The sequence below is a fragment of the Heptranchias perlo genome, unplaced genomic scaffold, assembly GCF_035084215.1.
Source record: "Heptranchias perlo isolate sHepPer1 unplaced genomic scaffold, sHepPer1.hap1 HAP1_SCAFFOLD_493, whole genome shotgun sequence".
NCBI lineage: Eukaryota > Metazoa > Chordata > Chondrichthyes > Hexanchiformes > Hexanchidae > Heptranchias > Heptranchias perlo.
The window spans coordinates 47501-57500 of NW_027139509.1; positions in this window are offsets into that span (position 1 = coordinate 47501).

The window sequence follows — 10000 nt, forward strand, 5'->3', positions numbered from 1 at the left end:
CGACGGGGACGGCCGATACGAAGTCATGTACACGCTTGGGGTAAAGCTACAATGGGCCTTTGCAGCCACCGTCGGGCTGGGCACATGGCCTCCCCCCACCATGACGAGGGAGGTTGGCGCCGGTTCCAACCTGGGCTTGCAAGCGGTAATGCATGACAGACAGCCAGCAACAAACAAAAGTCGAAAGGAGCCCACCTTTTGCCAGGCACAGACCGTTAAGGTCACGGACACGCTTGGGTGGTTAAGCTACAGTGACCCTTTCTAGCCGCCTTCGTCGTGTCTGCTGGGCACACATGGCCTTCCCCCCCCTGCCCGTGACAGGGGAGAGGTTGGTGTGCCAGGTCCGACTGGAGTTTGCAAACCATAGCGTTCAAGATACATGCACACACTCAGCCCTCCAGCTCTAAAAGGGTGACGTGTTTTGGTGCTCAGTTGCTAGAGAAATCTCGTGTTCAGCTACCAGAACGGGACTTGCTGTGCACATTCCCGCTCCACTCGAGACGGCAGACACCCGGGCTCTGGAGCTTGAATCGGACCTCTGTTAGACAACACAGGTGGACTTCTCGGCCTCACAAGAGAGCAATACGCCAGCGGGTGAACAGGAGAGTCGTGCCGACAAAACCCACTGACTTTTAAAACTGTCCGTCTGCCACTTGGGACAGAGAGAGGAACCTGACGAGCCTGAACACCAGCCTTGGCTGGACCGCTCGGGCCCTCCCATGTCGGACGCGAGTCGCCAAATCGATCGGAAGAGAGTACCGATTCCTCTCAAAAAGTCTGCGTGCCCGTTATTATAAAAGCAGCCCACCGGCCGCGGTGCCTTGCCCACAAACACACTTGGTGTCTGGGGTGATTCAGAGCCGCCGCGGCTCGAAAGTGTCAACCTGTTTTAAAAGTCATCGCTATGCCGGCACAGGTGACTTTCAAGTTAAAGAGTTCTCTTTATTGGCTTTCAAAAAAATCTGCAAAGTGTCACAGAGATTTTGAGAAACTCTTTTTTTTCTTTATATTATTATAATATAATATAATGTGTATATGTTTTCGAAAAGCATCCACCAGCAATCCATGGTGAGCCTCTCTCTGCTGGCAAGCTCCTCCTGCCTGAGCCCGACGCTGTCGAGGCTCAACACGATTTCAGACTGACAAAGAGTTCGAAAATTGCCGCCTGATGTAGCTTTAAATGCTGACAGGTGACTTCCGAGTGCTCTTGTAAAGGTCTCCGCTTTGAAATTGAGAGCCTTTTGCCAAGTGTCACTTTTTCAGGCACTCTTAAAGTGCACCTGGGCTGTCAGAGAAAGCTCTGAAAATCGTGTTCTCGAAAATCTCCGGGTACCCGACCAATCCCTAGGTGCCCGAATGACAAGTGTCAATTCGGCAGGACGGCCTCCCACCTCCGGCCGCAGATGCGTCACTAAATCCCCGCAACGGGGGCTTTCTCATTTCGGCATAGGGGCTTCCGCGGCCAACTCATTAACCTGTGCTCGGACTTTTTGTGCCACAAGTGCAAGGGACCGTTTGCCGGCAGCTACTCGCACCCCCCCGCCCAGGGGGGGAATCCTCTGACCGGAGATCCGAAACGCCGGCCGAATCCATCCCCGTCGGACTTCCGAAGGGGTTCCCTCGACCGACTGACTTCCGAACTCCTTTCTGGGCTTAAACGGGTGGAATTCGGACCCTCTCGCAAGGGAGCCGAAGCCCGCCAGCCCCGGGAGGCCTCGGGGCCGCCGTTTTCAAGCCCGACCAAAAAACCCGAAAAATGGGGAAAAATGGGAAAAATTCCCACTCCCAAAAGGCTTAAAAGTCGGTTGGGCGGCAGCCCGGGTCGGTCTCTGCAGACCTGGAGGCGCTGGACACAAGTCTGGTAAACAGGCTAAGTCTCGACATGCCACCTCTTACTATCCTGCAGGTACCCCGCCAATCCCCCCGGAACCGGCTGGCAATTGGCGAATCAGCGGGACGAATTTGAATTCGTGACCGACTTTCTGACACCGAATCGCCGCAAACGCGTTTCGATTTTTCGGCTTCGGTACCTCCCATCAGACTTTGACTGGCCATATCTCCGGACTCACGTGTCGCAGCCGGGACCTTCAGGCACCGTTCGACGCGTCTACCCCTGCCCCGTCGAATGGCGCCCCTCGCGGTGTGGTCCGATTTCCGCATTTTGGTCAGATTTGCCTCCAAAATTTTCAGATTGAGTTGACGAATGCCCCCTACGGGGTAACCTCTTGCCCTTTCGGACCTGGTCCCTGTGACTTAATTTCCGCCTTTTGCTCAATCGTTTCCCCATTTATAATTAATTTTAAAAATCTGGTTACTCAGTTCTGGTTTACCAGTTCCCTCTTCGGACTTAGTTTTTGGTTAATCATTTCCGGTTCACCAGTTCCCGTTTTGGACTTAGTCTCTGCGGGCCGTTTCTCATCTTTTGGTTCATCAGTTCCCCTCTTTTAATAATTTTTTGGCTGCTTTCGTTTGATCATTTCCCTGCCTTCTGGGTAACTTTTCCACCTTAGGACTTCATCGCCGCACATTGTTTTCGACTTCTGGTTGATCATTTCACCCCTTTTAATCATTTTTGTAACTTTTGGTTAACCATTTCACCCAGCTTCTGGTTAACCATTTCCCCTTTGGGACTTAGTCTGTGAGCATTCTTTTGGGATTCTGGTTAACCATTTGCCAATTTTTAAAAAATGTTGCCACTTTTGTTTAATGCTTTCTGGTCAACCTTTCCCTCTTTCAGACTTCACCGCGGCACATTGCTTCAGCCTCCTGGTTAATCATTTCACCCCTTTTAATCATTTTTGCAACTTTTGGTTAACCATTTCCCCCAGCTTCTGGTTAACCATTTCCCCTTTGGGACTTGGTCTCTGAGCATTCTTTTGGGATTCTGGTTAATCATTTGCCAATTTTTAAAAAATGTTGCCACTTTTGTTTAATGCTTTCTGGTCAACCTTTCCCTCTTTCAGACTTCACCGCGGCACATTGCTTCAGCCTCCTGGTTAATCATTTCACCCCTTTTAATCATTTTTGCAACTTTTGGTTAACCATTTCCCCCAGCTTCTGGTTAACCATTTCCCCTTTGGGACTTGGTCTCTGAGCATTCTTTTGGGATTCTGGTTAATCATTTGCCACTTTTTTAAAAATGTTGCCACTTTTGTTTAATGCTTTCTGGTCAACCTTTCCCTCTTTCAGACTTCACCGCGGCACATTGCTTCAGCCTCCTGGTTAATCATTTCACCCCTTTTAATCATTTTTGCAACTTTTGGTTAACCATTTCCCCCAGCTTCTGGTTAACCATTTCCCCTTTGGGACTTAGTCTCTGAGCATTCTTTTGGGATTCTGGTTAATCATTTGCCAATTTTTTAAAAATGTTGCCACTTTTGTTTAATGCTTTCTGGTCAACCTTTCCCTCTTTCAGACTTCACCGCGGCACATTGCTTTAGCCTCCTGGTTAATCATTTCACCCCTTTTAATCATTTTTGCAACTTTTGGTTAACCATTTCCCCCAGCTTCTGGTTAACCATTTCCCCTTTGGGACTTAGTCTCTGAGCATTCTTTTGGGATTCTGGTTAATCATTTGCCACTTTTTTAAAAATGTTGCCGCTTTTGTTTAATGCTTTCCCTGCTTTGTGGTCAACCTTTTCCCCTTTAGGACTTCACCGCGGCACATTGCTTCAGCCTCCTGGTTAATCATTTCACCCCTTTTAATCATTTTTGCAACTTTTGGTTAACCATTTCCCCCAGCTTCTGGTTAACCATTTCCCCTTTGGGACTTGGTCTCTGAGCATTCTTTTGGGATTCTGGTTAATCATTTGCCACTTTTTAAAAAATGTTGCCGCTTTTGTTTAATGCTTTCCCTGCTTTCTGGTCAACCTTTTCCCCTTTAGGACTTCACCGCAGCACATTGCTTTAGCCTCCTGGTTAATCATTTCACCCCTTTTAATCATTTTTGCAACTTTTGGTTAACCATTTCCCCCAGCTTCTGGTTAACCATTTCCCCTTTGGGACTTAGTCTCTGAGCATTCTTTTGGGATTCTGGTTAACCATTTGCCAATTTTTTTAAAATGTTGCCACTTTTGTTTAATGCTTTCTGGTCAACCTTTCCCTCTTTCAGACTTCACCGCCGCACATAATTTTCGACTTCTGGTTGATCATTTCACCCCTTTTAATCATTTTTGCAACTTTTGGTTAACCATTTCCCCCAGCTTCTGGTTAACCATTTCCCCTTTGGGACTTAGTCCCTGAGCATTCTTTTGGGATTCTGGTTAATCATTTGCCACTTTTTTAAAAATTTTGCCGCTTTTGTTTAATCGTTTCCCTGCTATGTGGTCAACCTTTTCCCCTTTCAGACTTCATCGCCGCGCATTGTTGTCGACTTCTGGTTAATCATTTTTCCCCTTTAAATCTTTTTTTGCCACTTTTGGTTAACCATTTCACCCAGCTTCTGGTTAACCATTTGCCCCATTTTACTGAATTTTTCCGCTTTGGTTTAATCATTTCCCTGCTTTCTTGTCAACCTTTTCCCCTTTTGGACTTCGCCGCCGCACTTTGCTTTTGCCTTCTGGTTAAACATTTCTCCCCTTTTAATCCTTTTTCCCACTTTTGGTTCACCAGTTCACCCAGCTTCTGGTTCACCATTTCCCCTTTGGGACTTAAGTCTCTGAGCATTCTTTTGGGATTCTGGTTAACCATTTGCCACTTTTTAAAAAATGTTGCTGCTTTTGTTTAATGCTTTCCCTGCTTTCTGGTCAACCTTTTCCTCTTTCCGACTTCATCGCCGCACCTTGTTTACGACATCCGGTTAAACATTTCTCCCCTTTCAATCCTTTTTGCCACTTTTGGTTAAGCAGTTCAACCAGCTTCTGGTTAACCATTTGCCCCTTCTTACTGAATTTTTCTGCTTTTGTTTAATCATTTCCCTGCTTTATGGTCAACCTTTTCCCCTTTAGGACTTCGCCGCCGCACTTTGCTTTCGCCTTCTGGTTAATCATTTCACAACATTTTAATCCTTTTTCCCACTTTTGGTTAAACAGTTCACCCAGCTTCTGGTTAACCATTTGCCCCTTTGGGACTTAAGTCTCTGAGCATTATTTTGGGATTCTGGTTAACCATTTGCCACTTTTTAAAAAATGTTGCCGCTTTTGTTTAATCGTTTCCCTGCTTTCTGGTCAACCTTTTCTCCTTTAGGACTTCGCCGCCGCACTTTGCTTTCGCCTTCTGGTTAATCATTTCACCCCTTTTAATCCTTTTTCCCACTTTTGGTTAAACAGTTCACCCAGCTTCTGGTTAACCATTTGCCCCTTTGGGACTTAAGTCTCTGAGCATTCTTTTGGGATTCTGGTTCACCATTTGTCCCTTTTTAAAAGATATTGCTGCTTCTGTTTAATCCTTTCCCTGCTTTGCGGTCAACCTTTTCCTCTTTCAGACTTCATCGCCGCGCATTGTTTTCGACATCTGGTTCAACATTTCTCCCCTTTTAATCCTCTTTCCCACTTTTGGTTAAGCAGTTCACCCAACTTCTGGTTAACCATTTGCCCCTTTTTACTGAATTTTTCTGCTTTGGTTTAATCATTTCCCTGCTTTATGGTCAACCTTTTCCCCTTTAGGACTTTGACGCGGCACATTGCTTTCGCCTTCTGGTTAATCATTTCACCCCTTTTAATCCTTTTTCCCACTTTTGGTTAAACAGTTCACCCAGCTACTGGTTAACCATTTCCCCTTTGGCACTTAAGTCTCTGAGCATTCTTTTGGGATTCTGGTAAACCATTTGTCCCTTTTTAAAAAATGCTGCTGCTTTTGTTTAATGCTTGCCCTGCTTTGCGGTCGATCATTTCACCCCTTTTAATCCATTTTTGCCACTTTGGGTTAAACAGTTCACACAACTTCTGGTTCACCATTTCACATTTCGGAACTTTTATTCCCACCATTACTTTGGGCTTCTGGTTCATCATTTCACGCTGTTTTACAAATCTTTGCCGCTTCACTTTTAATCCACAAACCGTGGCTCGCTTTCGGGTGGGGGGGGGGTAGCGGGTTTGGGCCGGGCACTCGACATCCCGGTGTGCGACCGGGTTCGTTCTGGTACCGCTCGGTGCCCCTCGTCCTGCTCTTGCCGCGGAAGCAAACCAGACGACCGTCGGTCTCACGCCCGAGGGGAGAGGAGGCGGAAAGCGGTTTGCAGCCTTTCGCTGTACCTCCGGCGGGCAGCGCCGCACCTCCGAGTGCTCGGTACCGTTCGCTGCGCCTCGTCCGGCCGCACGCAGCGAGCCAAACCCGGAGGAAATCGGCCTGTGCCTTCTCGAGATATGGGCCTCCGGGTGGGACGGACAAACCGGGGCCCCGAGCTCGCTTTCGGCGGCCCGGCACTCGACTTCCCGGTGTCCGAACGTGATCCTTCCGGTACCCTTCGGTGCCCCTTGCCCGACTCCAGCTCCCGTGCTGAAGCGGAGTCGGTCGGCCTGACGGCCGCCGAGTTAGCCAGCGGAAAGCGGTGCGCAGCCTTTCGCTTGCAGCTCCGGCGGGCAGCGCCGCACCTCCGGCTGCTCAGTGCCGTCCGCTGCTCCCCTTCCGGCTGCACGCAGCGAACCATACCCGGAGGAAATCGGCCTCGGCCTTCCGGAGATATGGGCCTGCGAGTGGGACCAATAAATCGGTGCACATTTCCGGCTCGGTTTCCGGCCTCGGCACTATCAGTTCACGCCGTCCGACCGACGTCGTTCTGGCACGGTTCCGTTGCTCCTTGATCCGGTCCAGCCACGGTAATCAGCCGAAGATGGTGGGGGGGGGACACATTGCCCGCCGAGTTAGCCGGAGGAAATCGGCCTCGGACTTCCTCAGATATCAGCCTCCGGGTGGGACAGACAAACCGGGGACCCGAGCACGCTTTCGGCGGCCCGCTGGTCGACTTCCCGGTGTGCGACCGGGTTCGTTCCGGTACCGTTCGCTGCCCCTCGTCCTGCTCTAGCCGCGGAGACAAACCCGACGACCGTCGGTCTCACGCCCGCGGAGGGAGGTGGCGGAAAGTGGTTTGCAGCCTTTCGCTGTACCTCCGGCGGGCAGCGCCCGACCTCCGAGTGCTCGGTACCGTCCGCTGCGCCTGGTCCTGCCGCACACAACGAGCCATACCCGGTGGAAATCGGCCTGTGCCTTCCAGAGATATGGGCCTCCGGGTGGGACGGACAAACCGGGGCCCCGTGCTCGCTTTCGGCGGCCCGCTAGTCGACTTCCCGGTGTGCGACCGGGTTCCTTCCGGTACCGTTCGCTGCCCCTCGTCCTGCTCTAGCCGCGGAAACAAACCCGACGACCGTCGGTCTCACGCCCGCGGAGGGAGGCGGCGGAAAGTGGTTTGCAGCCTTTCGCTGTACCTCCGGCGGGCAGCGCCCGACCTCCGAGTGCTCGGTACCGTCCGCTGCGCCTGGTCCGGCCGCACGCAACGAGCCATACCCGGAGGAAATCGGCCTGTGCCTTCCGGAGATATGGGCCTCCGGGTGGGACGGACAAACCGGGACCCCGTGCTCGCTTTCGGCGGCCCGGCACTCGACTTCCCGGTGTGCGAACGTCATCCTTCCGGTACCCAACCGTGCCCCTTGCCCCACTCTAGCTCCGGTGCTAAAGCGGAGTCGGTCGGTCTCACGGACGCCGAGTTACCAGGCGGAAAGCGGTGCGCAGCCTTTCGCTGTCACTCCGGCGGGCTGCACCGCATCTCCGAGTGCTCGGTACCGTACGCTGCGCCGCCTCCTGCCGCACGCAACGAGCCAGACCCGGAGGAAATCGGCCTCGGCGTTCCGGAGTTATCCGCCTCCGAGTGGGCCTGACCAAGCGGGGTGAACTGGAAATCATTAACCAACGTACTTCCAGGTTTTCACCCGCAGAGGGCAGCACTCTCTTCTCCGTTTTAAACTGGGCCGACCCGGCTCCGTTTCGAGACCCGGCACTCGACTTCCCGGTGTGCGACCGGGTTCGTTCCGGTACCGTTCGCTGCCCCTCGTCCTGCTCTAGCCGCGGAACCAAACCCGACGACCGTCGGTCTCACGCCCGCGGAGGGAGGCGGCGGAAAGTGGTTTGCAGCCTTTCGCTGTACCTCCGGCGGGCAGCGCCCGACCTCCGAGTGCTCGGTACCGTCCGCTGCGCCTGGTCCTGCCGCACACAACGAGCCATACCCGGTGGAAATCGGCCTGTGCCTTCCAGAGATATGGGCCTCCGGGTGGGACGGACAAACCGGGGCCCCGTGCTCGCTTTCGGCGGCCCGCTAGTCGACTTCCCGGTGTGCGACCGGGTTCGTTCCGGTACCGTTCGCTGCCCCTCGTCCTGCTCTAGCCGGGGAAACAAACCCGACGACCGTCGGTCTCACGCCCGCGGAGGGAGGCGGCGGAAAGTGGTTTGCAGCCTTTCGCTGTACCTCCGGCGGGCAGCGCCCGACCTCCGAGTGCTCGGTACCATCCGCTGCGCCTGGTCCGGCCGCACACAACGAGCCATACCCGGTGGAAATCGGCCTGTGCCTTCCGGAGATATGGGCCTCCGGGTGGGACGGACAAACCGGGGCCCCGAGCGGTGGCACCCTGCTCGCTTTCGGCGGCCCGGCACTCGACTTCCCGGTGTGCGAACGTCATCGTTCCGGTACCCTTCGGTGCCCCTTGCCCCACTCTAGCTCCGGTGCTAAAGCGGAGTCGGTCGGTCTCACGGACGCCGAGTTAGCAGGCGGAAAGCGGTGCGCAGCCTTTCGCTGTCACTCCGGCGGGCAGCACCGCACCTCCGAGTGCTCGGTACCGTACGCTGCGCCGCCTCCTGCCGCACGCAACGAGCCATACCCGCAGGAAATCGGCCTCGGCGTTCCGGAGTTATCCGCCTCCGAGTGGGCCTGACCAAGCGGGGTGAACTGGAAATCATTAACCAACGTACTTCCAGGTTTTCACCCGCAGAGGGCAGCACTCTCTTCTCCGTTTTAAACTGGGCCGACCCGGCTCCGTTTCGAGACCCGGCACTCGACTTCCCGGTGTGCGACCGGGTTCGTTCCGGTACCGTTCGCTGCCCCTCGTCCTGCTCGAGCCGCGGAACCAAACCCGATGACCGTCGGTCTCACGCCCGCGGAGGGTGGCGGCGGAAAGTGGTTTGCAGCCTTTCGCTGTACCTCCGGCGGGCAGCGCCGGACCTCCGAGTGCTCGGTACCGTCCGCTGCGCCTGGTCCGGCCGCACGCAACGAGCCATACCCGGAGGAAATCGGCCTGTGCCTTCCGGAGATATGGGCCTCCGGGTGGGACGGACAAACCGGGGCCCCGAGCGGTGGCACCCTGCTCGCTTTCGGCGGCCCGGCACTCGACTTCCCGGTGTGCGAACGTCATCGTTCCGGTACCCTTCGGTGCCCCTTGCCCCACTCTAGCTCCGGTGCTAAAGCGGAGTCGGTCGGTCTCACGGACGCCGAGTTAGCAGGCGGAAAGGGGTGCGCAGCCTTTCGCTGTCACTCCGGCGGGCAGCACCGCACCTCCGAGTGCTCGGTACCGAACGCTGCGCCTCCTCCTGCCGCACGCAACGAGCCATACCCGGAGGAAATCGGCCTCGGCGTTCCGGAGTTATCCGCCTCCGAGTGGGCCTGACCAAGCGGGGTGAACTGGAAATCATTAACCAACGTACTTCCATGTTTTCACCCGCAGAGGGCAGCACTCTCTTCTCCGTTTTAAACTGGGCCGACCCGGCTCCGTTTCGAGACCCGGCACTCGACTTCCCGGTGTGCGACCGGGTTCGTTCCGGTACCGTTCGCTGCCCCTCGTCCTGCTCTAGCCGCGGAACTAAACCCGACGACCGTCGGTCTCACGCCCGCGGAGGGAGGCGGCGGAAAGTGGTTTGCAGCCTTTCGCTGTACCTCCGGCGGGCAGCGCCCGACCTCCGAGTGCTCGGTACCGTCCGCTGCGCCTGGTCCGGCCGCACACAACGAGCCATACCCGGTGGAAATCGGCCTGTGCCTTCCGGAGATATGGGCCTCCGGGTGGGACGGACAAACCGGGGCCCC